The sequence below is a fragment of the Carassius carassius genome, chromosome 29 (assembly GCF_963082965.1).
Source record: "Carassius carassius chromosome 29, fCarCar2.1, whole genome shotgun sequence".
In the NCBI taxonomy this organism is placed as follows: domain Eukaryota; kingdom Metazoa; phylum Chordata; class Actinopteri; order Cypriniformes; family Cyprinidae; genus Carassius; species Carassius carassius.
Genome location: NC_081783.1, coordinates 836,110 through 862,562, shown reverse-complemented (window position 1 = coordinate 862,562; position 26,453 = coordinate 836,110). Strand labels below are relative to the sequence as shown.

The window sequence follows — 26,453 nt, the reverse complement described above, 5'->3', positions numbered from 1 at the left end:
TTCCTTAGCTAATGGAAATGTGCACACTCACTGGTTCCCTAGTAATAATAAATAAAAGTTCACAATGTAGCTTAATAAGCCTAATTTCCTAATTTTTCAAATTTTTAAGTTTTGGGCTCAAATGTATTATTTACGTGCTGGTATTACCTTATGAAATGTGATTACATTACAAGTTGCCACAGTGTATTCATGATTTCATGTTTTCTGTTTCTCCGTCGTGGTCATGGAAACATGATTTTCCACCCTAGCCTGGAAGGATCTCCTGTTCGTTGAATATGCCTGGGAATTTTGCGGGCTTGCGGCGAAGACAGCGATGGAGAGCAGAGGGCTCCAGTCCCCGGGTTTATCCCAGAGATGGCGCCCTAAGCTCCCTGCTCCACCATGGCTCCCTGAACTGCCTGATCAGACATGGATCCCGGAACAGGTACTGCCCCCCCCACCCCCACCTAATTTCTCCCTCATGTCTATTATGTTCATTTGTTTCAGCTGGTTCCCATTTATTTCCTTGATTATTCCCATTACTTAAGTCCTGTGTCTTTCCATGTCTAGCTTCCAGTATTGTTAATCTATCCCCTCTTCTATATGTGCTTAGACTGCTTTTAGAATTTCCCTCTGTCTCCTCGCTCCTTTGCTCTTCACTCTGTCACAGTAGCAGCAGCAGCATGATTTATTTTTTTTATTACATGCACTGAGGATTTTTAAGTTTTGAGAAAATGATTACATTAAGAACATTTGATTACAACAAAAATGTAATATTTATTACATCATGAGTAGTTATTATATTAGTTTCTACACACGTTGAAGTTAAAGGCGGATATGAAGATTTATTACACATTTATTCTGACATGTTATTTCACTGACAGACTGCATTTAACTGTCATTTTGCATTATTGACACACTGTTTTCCTAATTAATGTTGTTCAGTAGCTTTGACACAATCTTTTTTGTTTATAGTGCTATATAAATAAAGGTGACGACTTGAAGTTCAGCTGTACTATTAATGTCAGGAAAAGAAAAGAGAAGAGACTCTATAACATCTCACTGTTACTGATTCATCATGCAGCTCAAAGCATTATGGGTAGTATCTTGTCAGTCTATTCTGATTCATCAGCACAGTTTCACTGATGATCCAATACAAACCCAAAACCCAGGATAGAGCGGCTGAGTGAATGTGGTCTGTACTGTGTGGATGAGGCTCATTGTGTCAGAGACGCTGTAGAAGGACAGAGTTCCTGCACTGTGATCCACAAACACTCCTATTCTACTGCTGATGGACTTCACAGAGAGATCAGTCTTTATGTTATTGTGCATAAATAAGTAACTAGAGGGAGAGCAGAACAAACTGCAGGACTGATCATTATATCCAAACAAACACGCATTCCCATATCCCTTCCTGCTGATGCTCTTATATGACACTGATATATAAACATCTCCACTCCACTCAATCTCCCAGTAACAGCGTCCACACACACTCTCTCTACACAACACCTGTGACCACTGATCAAATCGGTCTGCATGATCAGGATATGGTTGATCTGTGCCAGTGTTAGTAATCACTCTGTTGCTCTCAGACAGACGGAGTCGTTTATTCACTGTGTTCAGATCCAGAGTGAGCTGATGGGAATCTGATGGAGATAAAACACATCAGAATCAGGAATTATGAATCTGTTTGATCTTTTCATGCAGCTGAACTCTTCATGTTCACAGTGTATCCTCAGTGTCTCAGTACAGATGACCAGATATTTGTGTAAACCATCGTTTACTAGGGCTGCCCCCTAATAGAGGCTAACATTTTTATTAGTTGCAGGTGAAAAATAAAAAATAAAAAATCCACAGAAAGTGGTGAAGTCAGTAGTCCTTGATGGACAGGTCATTAACCGCTGGTCTGTGTGGTTTTTATGGCACATTGGTCAGGACTAGGGGTGTGCAATATATATCTGCAGCAATATCGTAATTGTCGTTTTAACAATGTGTGATTTGACATAATCGAGTATATCGCAAATCCATGAAAAACACACTACAGAGTGCACGCATTGTAAGTGTAGCAGGTTAAACTAGTGCGCATATGCCTTTACAGTGTGTTCTTTCACTGCATGATTCAGTATATCAAAAATATTTAGAATGAGCACAAAATTCAAGATATGGGGGCAGAAAATGTATATATTTATATAATTTCATATAGTAAATATCACACAAAGAGTGCCGTTTTTCTTCTCCAGAGTTTAGCATAATTACAAATGTGATATAGATTTTTTTTTAACAGTTCAATAAAAAATAATTTTGTAAATATTAAGGGATTTACGTTTTAGACCATATTGCCAGTCCCCTTTCAGTCGGTCACTCTTGACGTTACTTTGGATGAATGACGAATTGGGATCTCGCTTAGAGAGACTAATCTACTTTGAGTGTAAACTGGCATGCAATTTTTGCATCCAGCTGCCGCTGATCACAGTGTGAGTATACTGTAAGTAGGCAGGTGGTGCACTGCATATTTAGCTATTCGCTTCGGAGCCGAGTGATCACTTCGTTCTGCTCCTGACTACATTACTGAGAGAAAAATACTGAAGGCAGTGGCCCGGGCAGTCTGAGGGTAACACTACTGTGGGTTAAGTCCTACCTCTCTGACAGATCTTTCAGTGTGTCTTGGAGGGGTGATGTTTCTAAGTCACAACACCTTGCTACTGGGGTTCTTCAAGGCTCAGTACTTGGACCACTTCTCTTCTCCCCATTCTTCTCTTCTGAACCCATTGCTTCATCACAACTTCTCTATACAACTGGGTTCGTCAACCATTACTCCTTCGAGGACAGCCAGAAACCTAGGAGTTGTGATGGATCATAAGTAAAGCTTCACAGTCCACATTGCGACAATGACTCGGCCCTGCAGATTTGCATTATACAACATTAGGAAGATTAGACCCTTCCTGTCAGAGCAAGCCGCCCAACTTCTTGTCCAAGCACTTATTCTCTCCAGACTGGACTATTGTAATGCTATCCTGGGGGGCCTTCCTGCATGTACTGTCAAGCCTCTGCAATTGATCCAGAATACAGCAGCCAGGGTTGTCTTCAATGAGCCAAAAAAAGCTCACGTTATTTCTCTCCTCATCAGGTTACACTGGCTACCAGTAGCCGCTCGCATCAGATTCAAGGTACTGATGCTTGCCTACACGACGACCACTGGCATAGCACCAACATACTTAAACTCACTGGTTTAATTTTATGTGCCCTCCAGAAGTTTGCACTCTGCAAGTGAACGACGCCTTGTGGTGCCATCCCACAGTTCAAAATCACTCTCATGATCCATCTCCTAGACTGCGCCCAGCTGGTGGAATGACCTCCCAATCTCAGTTCGTACAGCTTTACTTGTCTTTACTCATTTTCAAGAAACATCTAAAGATCGATCTTTTTCACCAGCACTTAACCAACTAATACTAGCACTTTTCCTTCTTTTCTTGTCTTTTCATAAAAAAAAAAAACCTGGCTATGCATTCTGTACTACACTAACTGAGACTTGTCATGGCACTTGTATACTGTTTTTGTTCTCTTGTTGACCTGACTGCTTCTATTGTTCTCATTTGTAAGTCGCTTTGGATAAAAGTTTCTGCTAAATTATTAAATGTAAATGTAAATGTAACAGTGATGGCAAACCCTCCAGGGAACCATTGCTCCTCTTGCACTCCGCAACCAGTTGAGCAGCCAATGGAACATGTAGGGGCCCTAAACCAGGACCATACCAACAGTATTTTTTGGCACTCCTCCTGACGACCGGTGGTCATTTGGTGCATCGAAGGGTGAGTCAGAGCTTTCTGTAGAGGAAGATTATGCTGCACTGCTGTCCTTCGGGACGGTAGCTATGCCTGAATCGGATCCTTCCCAGAGGTGCATGAAGGCCTTACAAGCTTGTGAATGGCACCTTTTTTTTGCCCGAAACTGTCCTGCTATCTCCTCCCTCACCACTCTTGAAGTGGTGCAGCTAGGAGGTATATGCGGGTCCCCCCGATGGAGCGATTGGTTGGGATGCAGTTGTGTCCTAATACGACCTCCACCCGGCAGGGTGAACTGTGCCTCTCCTTCATGCCATTCACAATCCTGGTCTGCACAACCAGGCAGCCGACAAGTTGACATGAGTTGAGCTCCCAGGAGAATGGAGACTCCATCCCCAGATGGTCCAGCTGATTTGGAGTCATTTTGGAGCTGCTCAGGTAGACCGATTTGCCCCTCAAGAAGCCTCTCACTGCCATTTGTTCTACTGACAGTGAGAGTAACACTCGGCATGGATGCACTTGCACACAGCTGGCTGTAGGGCCTTCGCAAATATGTGTTTCCCCCAAGCGGCAACCTCCTGTTCTCTCTCGTGAAGCCAACAAGAAAGTGACTAAAACTGTAATTCATCGACTGGCCGCATGAGGCTGGCTGCAAAAGGGAGTCAGTCCCATAGACTCCCCATGTTAAAATGCCCAACTTTACAGCAGAAAAAAACGTTTACAGCCTGGTTCAAAAAAGTATTTTGGTCTATATAGCTAATTTTGCCCTTTATGACAACTGTGAGGGGGGTGAATTTTTTTATAACTCATCCGTTTAAATTATATTAAGCCTTAGAATTCTGCATAATCAAGTGCGTGGCCACTTGAGTAACAGGTGGATTGCCTCTGCTGACACTGCTGTCAAGTTAGGTGGGCATGGCTTCAGCAACGAGCTCCCGCCTTTTTGCCCATTTTTGATTGCCCGGGAGAGTCGTGCAGTGACTCGCTGCCAAGATGGCGACTGCCTGCTCCGTCCACTATGTGCATCAAAAACACTCTTCAGGAGTCTATGGGTGACGTCACAGACACTACATCCATGTTTTTATACAGTATATGGTTTCCCCCAGTAAGCCTTTTTGCACAGACAATGTGCAAGATTAGGGAGGACAAGGAGGAAGTCCTGCTCGTGGCGCCTTACTGACCAACTCGGACTTGGTTCGCAGAACTGATTCTCCTTGTGACAGCCCCTCCTTGGTAGATTCCTCTGACGAAGGATCTACTGACTCCCTGAACAGGATGCAGAGGTTCTAGGTGACCTACACCAAGAGGTCGTTGACCCCATTACTTCAGCAAGAGCACCATATACGAGTTACGCTTATGCCTTGAAGTGGAACCTGTTCTTCAAGTGGTGTTCCTCTCACTAAGAAGACCCACGGAAATGTCTGATCAGAGTCGAGCTGTCCTTTCTGCAGCAGGCGTTGGAATGAAGGCTGTCTCCCTCCCCCCTTAAAGTCTATGTGTCTACAATTGCTGCCAACCATGACCCTGGGGAAGGGAAGTCAGTGGGGAAGCATGACCTGATCATCAGGTTCTCCACTGCCCCCCTCTATACCCTCTTGGGATCTTTCTCTAGTGCTCAGAGCACTACGGCAGGGCCCATTCCTAGAGTCCATATCATAGACCCTGTTGAGCTTCTCCATCCTCTGGGCAGTCAGACATCGCGGTGTATTCAGCATCAGGCCCTCACTCAATGTATCTGTGATAACCGGTAGAGGGCAGGGTTCCATATATAGAGACCTAAGTGGATCCCATATGTGTCAAATACATGGTATAGCCTCAGAGGCCATGTTTCCCTGGCAGATTTAGTATTTTTCAAAAGGGTTACAATCACCTTTAATCTTCCATTTGCACCTAAACAGTTGTTCATATGTCTAAGTGCTTCCAAACCCTCCTTCGGGAAGGATGGGGCTTTCCGCAACGTTACTTTCCCAAGTGGTACGGGTATGTTTTCCCAGTCTTATCCAGTCTTACTGAGTGGGTAGTGCCATATTAGCAGTAGCTGGTCTTCTTGTGGTAAGTCAGGAGGCTTCTACAGGACACTGGAAGGGGCAGTATCCATAGCGCTTTATTGGGGATCTGTTCGTTGGTATAATAACAACAAAACGTTGTGCTTTTGTCATATGACAAAAGCAAATAGGGTGTACTTTCTGCTGCCTAGGTTTATATGAACTTCTATCCTATGAATTAAATATCTATCTATCTATCTATCTATATATATATATATATATATATATATATATATATATATATATATATATATATATATATATATATATATATATATATATATATATATATACTTAAACTCCATAACTCCATGCTTGTCTTACAGACATGAAAAATCATTTGTCAAGGGCAGCCCTATCATTTACATAATTTATAAAGCTCTTCTTTCACCTTCCAAAGGAAGAACATGGAAACACTCAGTAGTTTTTTTCTGCTTGTTTTCTCACTGACTTACATTGTAGGAAGTCGTTCCTGGTTCTGGGAACAATGTTGGTGAATATGACTGTGGAAATCAAAAACACGAACAGTGTGATTCTCATGATCATCCATCCATTCCTAAGACATTTCTAATATAATGTTCTCTATGATATGAGATGATGATGGACTGGTATCTGAGAGCAGATGACTCTCCGGGACTTTACCTCTGTCTGAGATCTTCTTGAGCTCCTCTTTACAGAAATCCTCCAGTTTGTCTCTCAGCTGACAGACAGATTCTCTCAGATCATCAAAAGTGATGAGAGTACCGAAGGGAGCGTCATTTACATCTGTAGATTCAGGAGATGCTGAGAGAGACTGCAAACTCTACAGAAAACAAAAATCAAAACTCATGAGCTCCACACTTGACCAACACCAGATTTTTGCAGCTCTTGTTGACTTGGCTGATCTTCAGTAACTCACCTCATTCCAGCACTTACACAACATCAGATTCATTCTTCTCACTTTTATTATATGATATATATATATATATATATATATATATATATATATATATATATATATATATATATATAATATATAAAGTGGCGCTAGAGGTTTTTGACAGCTAAATATATCTTACAGAAGAAAAAGCTCAGAGAAATGATTCCTAAGAGATTTCCAGAAGTGAAAACCATTTGTAAGTGGCATCTCTTTCACAAGAAGATGATTAGATTAGAGTCTGACTGATGATTATATATACTCTATAAGACACTGCTTCTCTGTGAGAAGCACTTGTTCTGTGTTACCTGCAGGAACTGGATGTAATCCTGTGTGTGTGAAAGCTGCTCCAGCTCAGCGTCTCTCCTTCTCAGATCATTGATCTCCTGCTCCAGTCGCTCCAGTCGTTCTTCAGCTCGACTCACTGCAGTCTTTTCCTGATCTCTGATCAGTTGAATCAGCTCAGAGCGGCTTCTCTCAATGGAGCGGATGAGCTCAGTAAAGATCCTCTTACTGTCCTCCACTGCTGTCTGTGCAGAGCGCTGTTAGGACACAGTGATACAGCTTCAGTGAGTCTGAACTGAGACGGAGACAAACTTCTCTTCTTCTCCAGACTCACCTTATGAGACTCCACAGTCTCTCTCAGCTGCTGGAGATCTTTCTCTCTCTGCTGGATTCTCTGCTGGAGCGTCTTCTGCGTCTCCTTCAGCTGCTTCTGCAGGACAAACAGATGATAGTCAATCTCACAGAAAACTACTGGCACTAAATCATCATGAACAGATCAATCCAGTAAAAGTGGAGCTGATAACTAACGACTGAAATGTGTTGTAAAATTGAATCTGACACAGACATTGAGATCAACACTGAAAGTGTTTATGTGTTCTGTGTAATTAAGCTGTGGCTTTAAAGGAAAAAAATAAATAGACTATTGAAATCACTACACAGAGTATTAACTTGATCTCTAGTTTTAAATACCTGTTTCTCTGTCCTCTGTGCTGCAGCTGGTACAGTGTCATGGTTCTTATGTTCATCCATACACAGCACACATATACATTTCTGGTCAGTGTGACAGAAAACCTCGAGGATCTTCTCATGTTTCTGGCAGATCATCTCCTGCAGTCGTCCAGTGGCATCAGTCAAATTGTGTTTCTTTCCTATAAATAAACTCTCATGTTGTTGGAGGTGATTCTGACAGTAAGAGTTCACACACACCAGACAGGACTTGAGGGCTTTGTATTTTCTTCCAGTACAGACGTCACACTGCACATCTCCAGCTCCAGCGTAACAGTCATCAGAGAGTCTGGTCTTCTTCAGTTTCTCCACCACTTCAGCCAGCATGGTGTTTCTAGCTAAAGCAGGTCTTGGACTGAAGGTCTGTCTGCACTGAGGACAGCTGTAGACTCTCTTCTGATCCTCCTGATCCCAGCAGTCTGTAATACAGATCTTACAGTAACTGTGTCCACAGGAACTGGTCACTGGATCCTTCAGGAGATCCAGACAAAGTGGACACAATAACTCATCCTGAGAAACTCTGGCTTCTGCCATTTTACTGAATGAATACAAAGACACAGACAAACAACAGCTCAACTACACTTCAGCTTCTCTTTCCCTGAACTGATGAGTTGAAATAATTTCCTGGTTCTGTTTGAGTGAAATGTGTAAAACAGGTTTGTAAGGCTTTAAAGAAGGTTCCTTGTTCCTTGAAAGAAGTCTTTCTTCCTCTCTCTCTCTCTCTCTCTCACACACACACACACAAACACATTCTTGCATATGTGGTTTAACGGGAATTTCCATAGGCGTAATGGTTTTTATACTGCCCTACAACTTTATTTGCTATCCCCTTAATCTAACCCTACCCCTCACACACAACTATCTAGCCATTCTACAGATTTTCAAAAGGGGAAAAACACAGTTTACTGTGTTTTTAAGCCATTTGATTTATATGTTCATCTTATGTCCATGTTGTTATACCCATGTCATTATGCACATTTGTCACACACACACACACACACACACACACACACACACACACACACACACACACACACAAGATTAGAAGTTTTCTACAAGGAACTGTCACCAACTAAGGTCTTGATTATCATCCTGTCTGAACTATGACTAATAAGATGCAGAGCTCAGACCGTTCAAGACCCAACCATCAAAAAGATATTAACGAAGATTTGGCAGTCTTGGATTACTTCCTAATCTACCAACGAATTTGATCATAGCTCAGAGATATGTTCTGACCATTATCTTGTCTGTGCCAAATTGTAGCTTTGACTACAGCAGGCCAGCAAAAAAGTGATGACAATGGTGAAGCTGTACTTAAAGCGGCTCAACAACTCTGATCAGGGACCAAATCTCACAAGTTTAGATGACATTGATGAAGAAGAAACAGTAATCACCACAGCCATGATATATTGTGCCATGCAGCCAGCAGCTAGCTACTAGTTCTACGAGGAATCTCTGATCCAAGAAAAGATGATCATCTCGACCACCGAATTTTGTGTCCGAATCGGCCAGACAACAGCAGTTTTTGCCTCATTGTTTGTGGAAAAAGGCCAAGATCAGTACTGCAACTATGATTTGACTCTTCTAAATCTTGGTCATTCCTATTGCGTTATATGTATCAGAAACCTGGACCAAGAAGTCAAGTCAAGTCACCTTTATTTATATAGCACTTTAAACAAAATACATTGCGTCAAAGCAACTGAACAACATTCATTAGGAAAACAGTGTGTCAATAATGCAAAATGACAGTTAAAGGCAGTTCAGTTCAGTGATGTCATTCAGTGATGTCATCTCTTTTCAGTTAAATAGTGTCTGTGCATTTATTTGCAATCAAGTCAACGATATCGCTGTAGATGAAGTGACCCCAACTAAGCAAGCCAGAGGCGACAGCGGCAAGGAACCGAAACTCCATCGGTGACAGAATGGAGAAAAAAACCTTGGGAGAATCCAGGCTCAGTTGGGGGGCCAGTTCTCCTCTGACCAGATGAAACCAGCAGTTCAATTCCAGGCTGCAGCAAAGTCAGATTGTGCAGAAGAATCATCTGTTTCCTGTGGTCTTGTCCTGGTGCTCCTCTGAGACAAGGTCTTTACAGGGGATCTGTATCTAGGGCTCTGGATAGTTTGGATAATAAAAGCATATTAGTATGTTATGTGTAAGCCAGGTTAAAGAGATGGGTCTTTAATCTAGATTTAAAATGCAAGAGCGTGTCTGCCTCCCGAACAATGTTAGGTAGGTTATTCCAGAGTTTAGGCGCCAAATAGGAAAAGGATCTGCCGCCTGCAGTTGATTTTGATATTCTAGGTATTATCATGTTTTGAGAACATAGTGGACATGGAGGATTATAATGTAAAAGTAGCTCATTCAAATACTGAGGTGCTAAACCATTCAGGGCTTTATAAGTAATAAGCAATATTTTAAAATCTATAAGATGTTCGATAGGGAGCCAGTGCAGTGTTGACAGGACCAGGCTAATATGATCATACTTCCTGGTTCTAGTAAGAACTCTTGCTGCTGCATTTTGGACTAGCTGTAGTTTGTTTACTAAGCGTGCAGAACAACCACCCAATAAAGCATTACAATAACCTTGAGGTCATAAATGCATGGATTAACATTTCTGCATTTGACATTGAGGGTATAGGCCGTAATTTAGGTATATTTTAGAGATGGAAAAATGCAGTTTTACAAATGCTAGAAACGTGGCTTTCTAAGGAAAGATTGCGATCAAATAGCACACCTAGGTTCCTAACTGATGACAAAGAACTGACAGAGTAGCCATCAAGTCTTAGACAGTGTTCTAGGTTATTACATGCAGAGTTTTTAGGTCCTATAATTAACACCTCTGTTTTTTCAGAATTTAGCAGTAAGAAATTACTCATCATCCAATTTTATATATGGACTATGCATTCCATTAGTTTTTCAAATTGGTGTGTTTCACCGGGCCGCAAAGAAATATAGAGCTGAGTATCATACGCATAACAGTGAAAGCTAACACCATGTTTCCTGATGATATCTCCCAAGGGTAACAGATTGTCACGTACGGTGATACAAGAAACACAGGAGAGATCCAATTGCAGGTGTGAGATTTATTACAAGGGCAAATCCAAAGGGGTAAACAGTCCAGGCAGGGTCAAAACCAGAAAATCCAATAACATGAACACAAAACAAGAACACACGGAAAGAGCAGACAATGAACTGTATCTCACATACAACAAGGACTCCGTGACAAAGACTCAGACAGACCAGGTATAAATACACAAAAAGGAAAATGGGGAAACAGGAGACAGGTGGGGAACAATCAATTAACTAAACAAGGAGGAAGGTGACCAAATAAGGAGACAGGAAGTGATAATATGATAAACACCGTGGAAAAGGAGGACACCTAGTGGAAACCCAGGGAACACAACCCAGACACTGTGACAGTACCCCCCCTCTACGGAGCGGCTCCCAGACGCTCCAAGACAGACACAAAACAGAAACCTGGAGGGAGGCGGACAGGTGGAGGCTCAGGGGGAGGGACGGAGGGCCAGACTAACAGAGGGGAACAGGGACAGAATTGAACATAAAAACAAAAGAAAAAAAAAACAACAACAACATGAAGCCCCCCCCCAGGGCGGAGCAGAAGACCACCACGTCCTCGTGGTCAATGCCAGAGTCCTCCAGGGCGGAGCGGAAGACCACCACAACCATGTAGTCAGGGCAAGCGCCCCCCAGGGCGGAGCAGAAGACCACCATGTCCGTGTGGTCAGAGCGGAAGCCCCCCAGGGCGGAACAGATGACCACCACGTCCTCGTGGTCGACGTCGGAGTCCCCCAGGGCGGAGCAGATGACCACCACGCCCCTGTGGTCGATGCCAGAGTCCAACAGGGCGGAGCAGAAGGCCACCCAGTGACTTGACCTGACTCTGAAAGGTCCATGATGACTAGCCTTGTCTCTGGAAAGTCCATGGTACCTAGCCCTGTCTCTGGAAGGTCATCAGTGACTGGCCCTGACTCTGGACGGTCATCGGTGACTGGCCCTGACTCTGGAAGGTCATCGGTGACTAGTCCTGACTCTGGACGGTCATCGGTGATTAGCCCTGACTCTGGAGGGTCATCGGTGACTAGTCCTGACTCTGGAGGGTCATCGGTGACTAGCCCTGACTCTGGAAGGTCAACGGTGACTAACCCTGAATCTGGAGGGTCCACAAGCACCTGACTAGCCTCTGGAAGGTCAACCGGAACCTCACTCAACTCTGAAAATTCAACAGTCATCTGACTCGACTCTGGAAGGTCAACAGGAACTTGACTCGACTCTGGAGGGTCAACAGGAACATGACTTGATTCAGGAGGAACAACTGGAACATGACTCGACTCTGGCTGATCAACAGGAGCTAGCCCTAACTTTAGAGGGTCAACGGTAACTAACCCTGACTCTGGAGGGTCCACAAACATCTGACTCGACTCTGGAGGGTCAAAGTCAAAGTCACCTTTATTTATATAGCGCTTTAAACAAAATGCATTGCGTCAAAGCAACTGAACAACATTCATTAGGAAAACAGTGTCAATAATGAAAAAATGATAGTTAAAGGCAGTTCATCATTGAATTCAGTTATGTCATCTCTGTTCAATTAAATAGTGTCTGTGCATTTATTTGCAATCAAGTCAACGATATCGCTGTAGATGAAGTGTCCCCAACTAAGCAAGCCAGAGGCGACAGCGGCAAGGAACCGAAACTCCATCGTTGACAAAATGGAGAAAAAAACCTTGGGAGAAACCAGGCTCAGTTGGGGGGCCAGTTCTCCTCTGACCAGACGAAACCAGTAGTTCAATTCCAGGCTGCAGCAAAGTCAGATTGTGCAGAAGAATCATCTGTTTCCTGTGGTCTTGTCCTGGTGCTCCTTTGAGACAAGGTCTTTACAGGGGATCTGTATCTGGGGCTCTAGTTGAGGGGTCAACTAGAGGGTCAACTGGAACCTGACTCGACTCTGGAGGGTCAACTGGAACCTGACTCGACTTTGGAGGGTCAACTGGAACCTGATCCGCCTCGGCATCGGCCACCACCTCGCCCTCTGGAACAGCATCGGGCACCGCCTCGGCCTCCGGAACAGCTTCGGTCACTGCCTCGGCCTCCGGAACAGCATCCGGCACCGCCTCGGCATCGGTCACTGCCTCGGGGACGGCGACGGCCTGCTCGGGAACGTCCTCCTGGACGGCAGCGGCCCACTCGGGAACGTCCTCCTGGACGGCAGTGGCCCGCTCGGGAACGTTCTCCGGACCTTGAGGAATGGTAGACACCTGTCTCCTCCTCCTCCGCCCTCTATGATGGTGAGTCGGTGGCACCTTGTCTGGAGACTTTGGCATTGAGTCGGCCATCTTGTGCTGTGGCGCTGGGCTGGCGGCCATCTTGTGCTGTGGCTCTAAGCTGCTGGCCATCTTGTGCTGTGGCGCTGGGCTGGCGGCCATCTTGTGCTGTGGCTCTGAGCTGGAGGCCATCTTGTGCTGTGGCTCTGGGCTGGCGGCCATTTTGTGCTGTGGCGCTGGGCTGGCGGCCATCTTCTCTGGAGACTCAGGTGTGGTTGCTGCATCCCACTGAGCACGATGGCGCAGGTAATAGGTAAACCCCCAAAAGTCCAGGATGTCCAACCCCTTCATCTCCCATTGAGGCAAAGGGTCATCCAGGCAATTATTAAATAAGTCTTTCAGTGCCGTGTCATTATACCCTAATCTGACTGCCATGGTCCAAAACAATTGTGCCAGGCCACCCACCTCACTCCCCCTTTGACGAAGGGTGGTCAAGTTTCGGAATCTCCCCCTCCGTTCCTCCATGGTGGCTGGGGAACAGATTCGAAATCCCACACCGCTGGATCTAGGCATGACGGAGTCCTTCTGTCACGTACGGTGATACAAGAAACACAGGAGAGATCCAATTGCAGGTGTGAGATTTATTACAAGGGCAAATCCAAAGGGGTAAACAGTCCAGGCAGGGTCAAAACCAGAAAATCCAATAACATGAACACAAAACAAGAACACACGGAAAGAGCAGACAATGAACTGTATCTCACATACAACAAGGACTCCGTGACAAAGACTCAGACAGACCAGGTATAAATACACAAAAGGATAATGGGGAAACAGGAGACAGGTGGGGAACCATCAATTAACTAAACAAGGAGGAAGGTGACCAAATAAGGAGACAGGAAGTGATAATATGATAAACACCGTGGAAAAGGAGTACACCTAGTGGAAACCCAGGGAACACAACCCAGACACTGTGACACATTTAAAGCGTGAAGAGTAGGGTCCCTAGTACTGAGCCTTGAGGTACTCCATACTGCACTTGTGATTGATATGATACCTCTTCATTCACTGCTACGAATTGATGGCGGTCATATAAGTACGATTTAAACCATGCTAATACACTTCCATTAATGGCAACAAACTGTTCAAGTCTATGCAAAAGAATGTTATGGTCAATTGTGTCAAACGCAGCACTAAGATCCAATAGAACTAATAGAGAGATACAACCACGATCAGATGATAAGAGCAGGTCATTTGTAACTCTAAGGAGAGCAGTCTCAGTACTATGATACGGTCTAAATCCTGACTGGAAATCCTCACATATACTATTTTTCTCTAAGAAGGAATATGATTGTGAGGATACCCCCTTTTCGAGTATCTTGGATAGAAAAGGGAGATTCAAGATTGGTCTATAATTAACTAGTTCTTTGGGGTCAAGTTGTGGTTTTTGATGAGAGGCTTAATAACAGCCAGTTTGAAGGTTTTGGGGACATATCATAATGACAATGAGGAATTAATAATAGTCAGAAGAGGATCTATGACTTCTGGAAGCACCTCTTTTAGGAGCTTAAATGGTATAGGGTCTAACATACTTGTTGTTGGTTTAGATGATTTAACAAGTTTATACAATTCTTCCTCTCCTACAGTAGAGAATGAGTGGAACTGTTCCTCAGGGGGTCTATAGTGCACTGTCTGATGCGATACTGTAGCTGACGGCTGAATGGTTACAATTTTATCTCTAATAGTATCGATTTTGGAAGTAAAGTAGTCATTACTGCTGTGATGTTGGGAAATGTCAACACTTGTTGACGCTTTATTTTTCGTTAATTTAGCCACTGTATTGAATAAATACCTGGGGTTATGTTTGTTTTTTTCTAAAAGAGAAGAAAAGTAATCGGATCTAGCATTTTTAATGCTTTTCTGTAGGATAGGTTACTTTCCCGCCAAGCAATATGAAAAAGCTCTAGTTTTGTTTTCCTCCAGAAGCTTGAGGTCTTCCAAATTCAATGGTTCTACAAGTGCTTAGCATCTGTGACCGACTATCAAATTAGTGTACCCAAAAAGAGTGCGGTGACCAGAATAAACTTGAATAGGCTATTCAGAAGTGATGTCTGCAGTGGTTTGGACACGTTTTCCAGATGAGCAATGACCGACTTCAGATGAATTGAGAGCATCTTTAAATTACAAAACAATTAATTAATTTGAATAGGAGCAAACATGATACAAAAAGTAGTTTGAATAATGTTAGAAAGTAGAATTGAAATCGTAATATGTGATCATGCCCATCTTCAAGAAAGGTGACAGCCATGAATGTAAGAACAATCATGGCATTAGTCTACTGTCAATTAACGGTAAAGTCTTCATGAAAATCATACAATTACAGCTACAGCAACATTGGGAGCAGATGAGCCATAAGGCACAGGCCTGATTCAGAGTCCTCACTGAGGCTGTTATGAGAATCATTATGTCATATGCATGGTCAGCGTCTTTATTGACTTCAAATTAGTGTTTGATTGTGTGCACTGGACATCACTGTGGAAGGTGTTATAGACTGAAGGCGTCCCACCTAAAGAACTTCTACATAGACTTGAGAAGCTTCGTACATGTTTCCAGAAAGGTGTAGGTGGAGTCTTCCATCTGTACAGGTGTCAGGGAAGGTGAAGTCGCATCCCTGTTTTTGTTCAATACATTGATCGATGCAATCATGAGGAAGGTCTTCAAGAACAAGCAGAGAGTTCAATACAGCATCGACAGTATATGGACCGGCAGCCATATCACCCTGGAGCCCAAGACCGGGTGCCCCCTGAAGCTAAGCTGGGTTTGAGCTGGTCAGTACCTGGATGGGAGACCTCCTGGGAAAACCAGGGGTTGCTGCTGGAAGAGGTGCTAGTGAGGCCAGCAGGGGGTGCTGACCCTGTGGTCTGTGTGAGTCCTAGTGCCCCAGTGTAGTGATGGGGACACTATACTGTCAACAAGCACTGTCCTTCGGCTGAGACAATAAACTGAGGTCCTGACTCTCTGTGTTCATTAAAAATCCCAGGATGTCTTTCAAAAAGAGTAGAGGTGTGACTTCGGCATCTTGGCTAAATTCGTCCATTGGCCCCTGACCATCAAGGCCTCCTAACAATCCCCATATCTGCTGATTGGCTTCATCACTCTGTCTCCTCTCCACCAGTAAGCTGATGTGTGGTGGGCGTTCTGGCGCAATATGGCTGCCATCGCATCATCCAGGCCAACATTACCCTTTTAGCCTGTTTCACTGAGCCATATATACTGAAAATCAACATTGATAAGACCACAGTTATGATGACTGATGGTTCACCAGCATCTGTCATAAATGAACAAGTACAAAACTTCAAGTAGCTATGATCTCTGCAAGAGACAAAGATTGCCTTGATGTATGAAGTTCATAACCGAATTGGCCAGGCATCAGCAACTTTCACTTTTGGTGTGGAAGAAGGTCAACATTACTATTGCAACTAAGATAAGACTCTTCCAAACATGGTCATTCACATTTTGTTATATAAATCAAAAAACCTGGACCATCCTGAATTCGAAACTTTGCAAGCTGGAGGTCTTTCAAATGTGATGCTTCCGACAAATCCTCTGCTTCTCTCATCATGACCTACTCCGGAACAAGGGTATCCAAAAAGACTATGTCGACCAGCCTATAACGGAAGGGCCTTTGCAGAAGCGATGTCTGCTGTGTTTTTGACACATCTGCTGGATGAGTAGTGATCGAATGCCACCCTAACTTCTCTGGCGCCGCCGGCATGAAAAGTTCACCATGCCGGGCCGAAGAAGACCTAGCTGAAGCAAATTGATGACGACCTAATATATGCATCACCCTTAAAGATGCCAAGGCCTTGGCCACTGATCGATCTGCATGGAAGAGTGTAATGAATGAGGATCAGAATCCTACGGCACCCACAGCAGCATATGCACTGTAGAGGCGGCTCTGGACTGATGCCAGTCAGGGAAAAATGAAAAAGAAGACCATGGCAAGTTTTTACAGTGTCAGTGCTTAGCATCATTCAGATGAACTGATAATGCCTTTAACCCTTTAACACGTGATTTTAAATATACTTGCCTATCCCCCAGCATGAGTTTTCTTAGGCGAATGTTATTTTAGAATGTATGGCCTTATTGTTTTCATGGCGATGCATCATGCTTGTCATGTGACACACCTCAGCCACAATAGTGCTGAATGACAGATCTATCACTTTTATTTAGTTTTTCCTTTTTTATTTAAAACATTCATATACGTGTTCACTATATTATGAAATATCTGACATTGCAATTCTCAAATACGTGTATATAAATCCATTTCTTATTTTAAACACTTTTATAATGACCATGTTAGTTTATCTATGACGGGTTTGCGCTGAATCTGAGCTGTGGGATTTACAACACATAAATTCATCCTCTCTTCCTGAAAAACAAGAGTTACTAGACTTTACTTACTTTCTCCTAGTGCGTCTAGCAATCAATGATAGGAAAAGCTATTCATGCACGCACAGGGATGGATTGAATGAATTCTGCTCTCTGCTGATTTCTCTCATCAGAAACAACAAAGTGCAGATGTGCGTATCATGTTAAGAAAGATTTTAATTTCATAATGTAAGAAACTTCAGTGTTTAATGGGAGTTTTTGAGAGTGCTTGAATTCTGGCTAGACTAAAGTCAATGATAATGTTCTTAGATAATGTAAACTATATTTTTTATTTAATATATAAATAATAAATAATACTATTTAAAAAAATTAATCATTTATTATTGCTCTTCATAATAATAATTAATGTTCTTATAATAAGTATAACAAGAAATATATTACATTGTAAGGTTGGATCTCCTCATCCACCACCAGTGTGCAGCACACCTAGACGAATAAGAGCAGTCACAGTGCTCCAGAACACTCAAAACACAGCAGCTTACTGGTGGAGAGGAGACAGAGTGATGAAGCACATCAGAAGATATAAGAGGATGAGGAGGAGGTCATGATGCTCAGAAGCCAATAGACAAATTTGGCCAGAATGCTGAGGTCACACCTCTACTCTGCTCGAAAGATATCCTAGGATTTTTTTATGACCACAGAGAGTCAAGACCTCGGGTTAACATCTCATCTGAAGGATGGTGTGTTGTGACAGTATAGTTTTCTTCAGAATCTTTCGACTGATAAGCGACAGTGCGATTCGCGTGCAGCTTTATAGCATGTCCAACAGAGTCGTACTATAAGCACAGAATAAAAAGCCCTCCTGCAAGCCCGATGTAAGAGTCCTAAGGGTAACATGGGGTTTTTTGCTGTTCACGGCCTCACACCCAGCCCACTCTCTCTCTTTGAACTGTTGCCCTCTGGCCATCGCTACAGAGCACTGAGCACCAAAACAGTCAGACACAAGAACAGTTTTTCCCCCAGGATATATTCCACCTGAATAACACAACACAGCTCAGTACTGTACACTCGTAAATAACTCATCAAACCTTCATCTGTATATAGCTCATATGAGCTTTCATAATTCTGTCTATGGACATTTTCTTTTTCTATATTTTCTTACCATTGTATAACAAACTATTACTTCTGTGAGTAATAGTACGCTATAAATCTTAAAGTCTTTTTCCTTTGGGAGGGATCTACCTACCAACTTCTCACAATCATTAAACAATAGAACAGACAACTGATTTTCTTAGCATAGATATAATATGAAAAGGAACAACAACAAAGATTAAATTCACAATAATAAACACCAAAACAAAATAACTGTTACGGTGGAGAGTCAGAGACATTCGGATCCAATTGCAGTATTTATTTAAGAGTGGTCAGAAAGGCAGAAATCAGGAATGGCATCAGGTATGTCAGGGGTAACCAGAATCGAAAACAGAAACAGGCAGAGATGGGGCAGGCAGCAGAGAATCAGAGTCAGAATACACAATCCAAAGGTCAGACACAGAAGAACAAACAAAGGCTAACCGCTCAGAAATGCTGATTCTGACGGGGCTAAACAAGACTTCACCCTGAGTTGGCGTGAGTGTGCTGCTTATATGGGTGTGTGTGTATTAGCTGCAGGTGTGTAATCAGATGCAGGTGTGTGTGTGCAATCAGTCCCAGGTATGAGGAATTGGAGTTCTGAATGAGTCCTGAGTGGAGTGCCCTCTACTGAAGTTCATGAGCACTCCAGCTGACGAACATGACAATAACACATCGTAAACCGATTGCACAAAATGACCCAAGAAAAGAAATAAAAAAATATGTAATGACGATGGTTATACTTATATGTCACAGTCCAAGGGCTAAAGAAGAAACCTCGTAGAAAAGGCAGATGTAAATAGTTTGTATCCTTGTTAGTAATATCCAGTTTCGATGACTCAAAGTAAGGAGATGCAATGCAGGGAATAGAGTAATTTATATTTTCCAAAATGTACCATGCAGTAGTAAATGCACCATTGATACAGCTAATAGGTCAAAGGAGTCCTTTTTGTTGGAGCATATATCAAAGTTTCCCAATCTGGACATCTTAGCGAAGGTAAAGCTACGAGAGGGAAACCATGCTTTCCCCTAACCAAATAGCTCTCTCTTCTTCTACCATCTAACTGTATTTAAACTTAGCATGAGAGAACCATAGTGTCCCCTAATGATGGGTAGTAGAATAACACTCTAAGTAACACTCAACTGTTACAATCTTTATTTATAACTTGTTGTCTATTCTCTTGAATTATTAGTGTGTTTTATTATCTTAATTATTTGTATGTCTGCACTATGTTTGTACTTTCGGTAATGGAAGATCTGACACCAAGAAAATTTCCTTGTGTGTGTTAACACAATTGGCAATAAAGCTCTTTCTGATTCTGACAAAAGTCAGATTTGAACAGACAGTCTGAACAAGGCTTTAGAGAACATTACAAAGTAAGATTCTCATAATGTTTGCAGAATAACAAAATGTAACCAAGAGTTTTTTTTTTAAACATTTAAAAACTATATAGAGAGAACACCCAGAAATAATGTGTTCATAAGGTAAACAGAACATTAGAAGATATTTCTAATTAATTTCACAAATAATTATAAAGAAAAAGCAAGTAAATAATTTGAATTAAACATGAAAAATAGTATTTTCTGGTAATACCACAAATCATCTTTGTTTTACATACAATAATAAATAAATAAATAAATAACCTTTTCAGTGCATTATGGAGCAGCATTTCAGTTCACTTCATAAAAAAAAGGAAGACACTAAAATAATGCACCTGACTCACCTGACCACCTGTGATACACACACGTTTATGTCCAGTCTTCATCGGCCAGCTGGACATAAAAAGAGAAAATGGGGGAGTGACTTTTTGTGTCAGACATGTGTCACTTCTCTCACATCTATTTGGTCCAATTTCAGTTTGAGATCTCTTAACCAGAACATAACCTGCCCCGGAGCAGGTTAGCTTTGGAGTGTAATTTACTAAGGCAATGAATGCTGCTAAAAGCCAAGCCACTTACATGGTACCTTAAACCTAGTAGTGGTGCAAACTTAACTGAATCTTACCTGGCTAGCCAGCTAATCCGGCTTCATTGTACAGGCCCCGGATCTGTAACACTTGAAAGCCATACAAAGCTTTTTGAGATGTGTTAAAACTGGATGGGGGTAAAAGGATAGCTCATTTATGTCATGTGACTTACACGGTGCACATGTAGTTTGATTTAGTTGTCTAGAAACACTAGGTTAGGGATTTGTACCACTTTTTGAATTTCTTCCTACAATGTTAGTGTAATTGAGTTACAACACCTCGGACATTGAATATGTTTTACTTTTCACATTTTTCATAGATACTACCATTCACACCTAGTGTGAAGATGGTAATGGTCTGAACTGGTCCAATGTTCCCCTTCTTAATCCCTAGACGCTTAAGAGCAAAAGAAGGGTCGTAACACACTACAATAAAAACTAATAGTTTAAGAAATGTACAGAAACACATGGCACTCAGCATGACTCACACACACTGATCTTACTGCCTGTAAGAAGATTTATTACATTTATTCTGATTCATGTTATTTCAGTGACAAAAAGCTGCAGTATTAATGTCATGAAGAGAAAAGAAGAGACTGTAACATCTCACTGTTAACCAATTCATCATGCTCAAAAGCATGCTTAAAGCATTATGCGTAGAGACATCAGTCTTTTCTCATTCACCAACACAGTTTCACTGATGATCCAGAACAAAGAGTAAACCCGAATCTAGATCCAAACCCAGATTCAGATTCAGATCCAAACCCAGTTCCAGATCCAAACCTAAGCCTAATTCCAGATCCAGACCCAGTTCCAGATCCAAACCTAGTTCCAGATCCAAACCTAAACTCAGATTCAGATCCAGATCCAAACCCAGTTCCAGATCCAAACCTAAACCCAGATTCAGAGCCAGATCCAGATCCAAATCCAGTTCCAGATCCAAACCCAGATCCAGATCCAGTTCCAGATCCAAATCCAGTTCCAGATCCAAACCCAGATCCAGATCCAAATCCAAATCCAGTTCCAGTTCCAGTTCCAGATCCAAACCCAGATCCAGATCCAGATCCAGATCCAAATCCAGTTCCAGATCCAAACCCAGATCCAGATCCAAATCCAAATCCAGTTCCAGTTCCAGTTCCAGTTCCAGATCCAAACTCAGATCCAGATCCAAAACTAAACCCAGATTCAGATACAGATCCAAACCTAAACCCAGGATAGAGCGTCTGAGTGAATGTGGTCTGGACTGTGTGGATGAGGCTCATTGTGTCAGAGACGCTGTAGAAGGACAGAGTTCCTGCTCTGTGATCCACAAACACTCCTATTCTACTGCTGATGGACTCTACAGAGAGAATAGTGGGTATGTTATTGTGTCTGAATAAGTAACTGGAGTGAGAGCAGAACAAACTCCAGGACTGATTATTATATCCAAACCCACACTCATCACCATCTCCCTTCCTGCTGATGCTCTTATATGACACTGATATAAAAACACCATAATCTCCACTCCATTCAATCTCCCAGTAACAGCGTCCACACACACTCTCTCTACACAACATCTGTGACCACTGATCAAATCTGTCTGGATGATCAGGATACGATAGGAGTGAGTCAGTGGCAGTAATCACTCTGTTGCTCTCAGACAGAAGGAGGTTTTTATTCACTGTGTTCAGATCCAGAGTGAGCTGATGTGAATCTGATGGAGATAAAACACATCAGAATTAGGAATTATTAATCTGTTTGATCTTTTCATGTATTTTAACTCTTCATGTTCAGTGTATCATCAATGTATCAGTACAGATGAACATATTTCTGTGCAAATCATCATTTACATAATTTACAAAACTCTTTCACCTTCTACAGGAAGAACATGAACACACTCAGTGAGTTTTTCCGCTTGTTTTCTTACTGACTTACATTGTAGAAAGTCGTTCCTGGTTCTGAGAACAATGTTGGTGAATGTGACTGTGGAAATCAACAGACATGAACAGTGTGATTCTCATGATCCTGCATCTATTGCTAAGACATATTTAATATAATGTTCTCCATGATATGAGATGATGATGGACTGGTTTCTGAGAGCAGATGAATCTCCAGGACTTTACTTCTGTCTGAGATCTTCTTGAGCTCCTCTTTGCAGAAATCCTCCAGTTTGTCTCTCAGCTGATGGACAGATTCTCTCAGATCATCAAAAGAGAAGAGAGAACTGAAGACCATCATTTACGTCTGTAGATTCAGGAGGTGCTGAGAGAGACTGGAAACTCTACAGAAAACAGAAATCAAAACTCATCAGCTCCACACTTCACCCAATAACCTGCACCAACATCAGATTTGATCTTTAGTAACATACCTCACTCCAGCACTTTCACAGCATCAGCTTCATTCTTCTCATATTGATTATCACAATAGAGCTACAGATTCTAGTGTTTGCCTCTTACACTATATGTTAACTTTCTAGTAAATAGATAGGATGATCAATTTTATACAATTTTAGGATCACCTGATCCAATTTTGATGAACGTTACTCAATATTTGTATAATTTCAGTTTATTTAGCAGCTCAAACATTGAGATCAGTCTGAGAAATGCAGTGAAAGTGAAAAAAAAGTGACGTGACATTCAGCCAAGTATGGTGACCCATACTCAGAATTTGTGCTCTGCATTTAACCCATCCGAAGTGCACACACACAGAGCAGTGAACACACACACACACACACACTGTGAACACACACCCGGAGCAGTGGGCAGCCATTTATGCTGCGGCGCCCGGGGAGCAGTTGGGGGTTCGATGCCTTGCTCAAGGGCACCTAAGTCGTGGTATTGAAGGTGGAGAGAGAACTGTACATGCACTCCCCCCACCCACAATTCCTGCCGGCCCGGGACTCGAACTCACAACCTTTCGATTGGGAGTCCGACTCTCTAACCATTAGGCCACGACACAGAATCAGAGAAAATGTTCATACATTGCTCATCGGTGCTCTCTAGTGCTTCTCTAATTCACTGCATGATCAGATAAGAGTCTGGCTGATGATTATATAATAAGACACTCATGAACTGTTTCTCTGTGAGTCTCTGTCACAGCAGGATCTGCTCAAGTCCACTATGATCCTGTTCTTCTAGATCTGTGTTACCTGCAGGAACTGGATGTGATCCTGTGTGTGTGAAAGCTGCTCCAGCTCAGCGTCTCTCCTCCTCAGATCATTGATCTCCTGCTCCAGTTGCTCCAGTCGTTCTTCAGCTCGACTCACTGCAGTCTTTTCCTGATCTCTGATCAGTTGAATCAGCTCAGAGCGGCTTCTCTCAATGGAGCGGATGAGCTCAGTAAAGATCCTCTCACTGTCCTCCACTGCTGTCTGTGCAGAGCGCTGTTAGGACACACAGTGATACAGCTTCAGTGAGTCTGAACTGAGACGGAGACAAACTTCTCTTCTTCTCCAGACTCACCTTATGAGACTCCACAGTCTCTCTCAGCTGCTGAAGATCTTTCTCTCTCTGCTGGATTCTCTGCTGGAACGACTTCTGCGTCTCCTTCAGCTGCTTCTGCAGGACAAACAGATGATAGTCAATCTCACAGAAAACTACTGGCACTAAATCATCATGAACAGATCAATCCAGTAAAAGTGGAGCTGATAACTAATGGCTGTAGGTTCAAACTCCTGAAGTGATGATCATTTACAATCATTATACATGAATTACTACAAGTGTAAGTATTATAAAAGTAAAAATTAGAACTTCAGACTGACAGTTTTTCTGTGTTATGCGTGATTAAGCTGTAGCTCTACACAAAAAATAGACTATTGGATCACTGCACTGAGTATTAACTTGATCTCTAGTGTTAAATACCTGTTTCTCTGTCCTCTGTGCTGCAGCTGATACAGTGTCGTGGTTTTTATGGTCATCCATACACAGCACACAAATACACTTCTGATCAGTGCGACAGAAAACCTCGAGGATCTTCTCATGTTTCTGGCAGATCATCTCCTGCAGTCGTCCAGTGGCATCAATAACTTTGTGCGGCTTACGTGAATGAAACTCTTCATGACGATCAAAATGACTTCGACAGTAAGAGTCCAGACACACCAGACAGGACTTGAGGGCTTTGTATTTTCTTCCAGTACAGACGTCACATTGCACATCTCCAGCTCCAGCGTAACAGTCAGCAGAGAGTCTGGTCTTCTTCAGTTTCTCCACCACTTCAGCCAGCATGGTGTTTCTAGCTAAAGCAGGTCTTGGACTGAAGGTCTGTCTGCACTGAGGACAGCTGTAGACTCTCTTCTGATCCTCCTGATCCCAGCAGTCTGTAATACAGATCTTACAGTAACTGTGTCCACAGGGAATAGCCACTGGATCCTTCAGGAGATCCAGACACACTGGACACAAGAACTCATCCTGAGAAACTCTGGCTTCTGCCATTTTACTGCATGAATACAGAGACACAAACACACAACAGCTCAACTACACTGCAGCTTCTCTTTCCCTGAAGTCACGTGATTCCTGTTTTCTGGTTCTGTGTTTGAGTCACATGAGTAAACAGAAGTGCTCCTGTAGAGTCTCTCTCTCTCTCTTTCTCTCTCTCTCTCACACACACACACACACACACACAGAGAGAAAGTGTAATGCAGTGCATGGAGAGTCTTTATAGTGTCTGTTCTGTTCATGTCAGTGTTGTGCATCATTCAGATGAACTGAGAACAACTTTAAATTACAAACAAGTTAATGGTTTTATTTGGTCAGAGGTGGAAAGAGTACAAAAATATTCTACTCAAGTAAAAGTACCATTACATTAATGAAATTTTACTTAAGTACAAGTAAAAGTACCAGTCTAAAAATCAACTCAAGTAAAAGTAAAAAGTAGCTCATTTAAACTTTACTCAGAGTAAAAATTACTTAGTTACATTTTAACAGTGGGAGGGAGTCAAAAATGGGACAGGCCAAGGGTGTCAAACTCAGTTCCTGGAGGGCCACAGTCCTGCACAGTTTAGATTTAACCCTAATTAAACACACCTGATCCAGCTAATCTAATCATTTAGGTTTATTTGAAAACTACATGATATGTGTGCTGGAGCAGGGTTAGAACTAAACTCTGCAGGGCTACGGCCCTCCAGGAACTGAGTTTGACACCCCTGGGATAGGTCTATTAATCTCAAACTAGTTGTTTTTAATTAAAGGAATCAGTTATTTAGAATAATAAAACATTTGGGCTGTTACCAGGCAAATCAGTATCAACAAACTCATCTTTTAATGCAGAGGAAATGCAGAAGATTCATTGGAAGTGGCGTTTAGATGTATTACACTGTTTAGTGCAGGACAAGAATGCATTTAACCTGCAGTTACAAATGCATGAATAATGTTTTGATATACAAGACATAAAATGTTGAATACTCATTTGAAATTATAAAAACTTAATTATAAAAAAAAATCAAAAGATACTTTAAATGTGATATTAAAATGGCCAGTATGTGTCAGCAAGTCACTGTTAATAAGTGAGTCATTGCGATTGAACCGAATCATTTAAACGATTGATTCATTCAGGAACGAAACACTGTCACGTTGCTCAGAGACGCAAAACTGTGCTTTGGTGGCTGTGTTTGGAATTATTTTCTGTTGTAGAAATAGAGCTAAAAAAGGCAATATGGTGTCTAAAACGCAAGTCTCTTAATTAACTTGTTTACTGAACTGTTATATATATATGTATGTATGTATATATTCATGATGATTTTTGGAGGAAAAGACGGCATTCTTTGTGTGATTTTGATTTAATGTATGAAATTATATAAATATGTGAATTTTCTGCCCCTATATCTTCAATTTTGTGATCATTCTAAACATAGGCGCCGATTTATGTTTTTCTCCGTGGGTGCTCAAGGGCGCAAGCCATTTAAAAAATAAAAAAATAGACTAGGCTATTAAAAAAATATTGCATTTCAGAACCTTAGGCTAATGGACAGCGGCCGATAC

At 42.2% G+C, this 26,453-nt stretch overlaps 1 long non-coding RNA gene and 2 pseudogenes across 1 annotated transcript in view; 1 reads left to right on the top strand and 2 right to left on the bottom strand.

Moving 5' to 3' along the window:
• The window catches only part of LOC132109375 (uncharacterized), a 48,458-nt gene extending 45,106 nt beyond the window's left edge, over positions 1 to 3,352 (top strand). The window contains exon 3 of the long non-coding RNA XR_009424489.1: positions 3,230 to 3,352. This is a non-coding gene — a long non-coding RNA (uncharacterized LOC132109375). The remainder of the gene's footprint in view (positions 1 to 3,229) is intronic.
• LOC132109362 (tripartite motif-containing protein 16-like) lies at positions 896 to 25,007 on the bottom strand (annotated as a pseudogene).
• Positions 7,780 to 8,360, bottom strand: LOC132109371 (E3 ubiquitin-protein ligase TRIM62-like; annotated as a pseudogene).
• Positions 25,008 to 26,453: the final 1,446 nt, after the last annotated feature.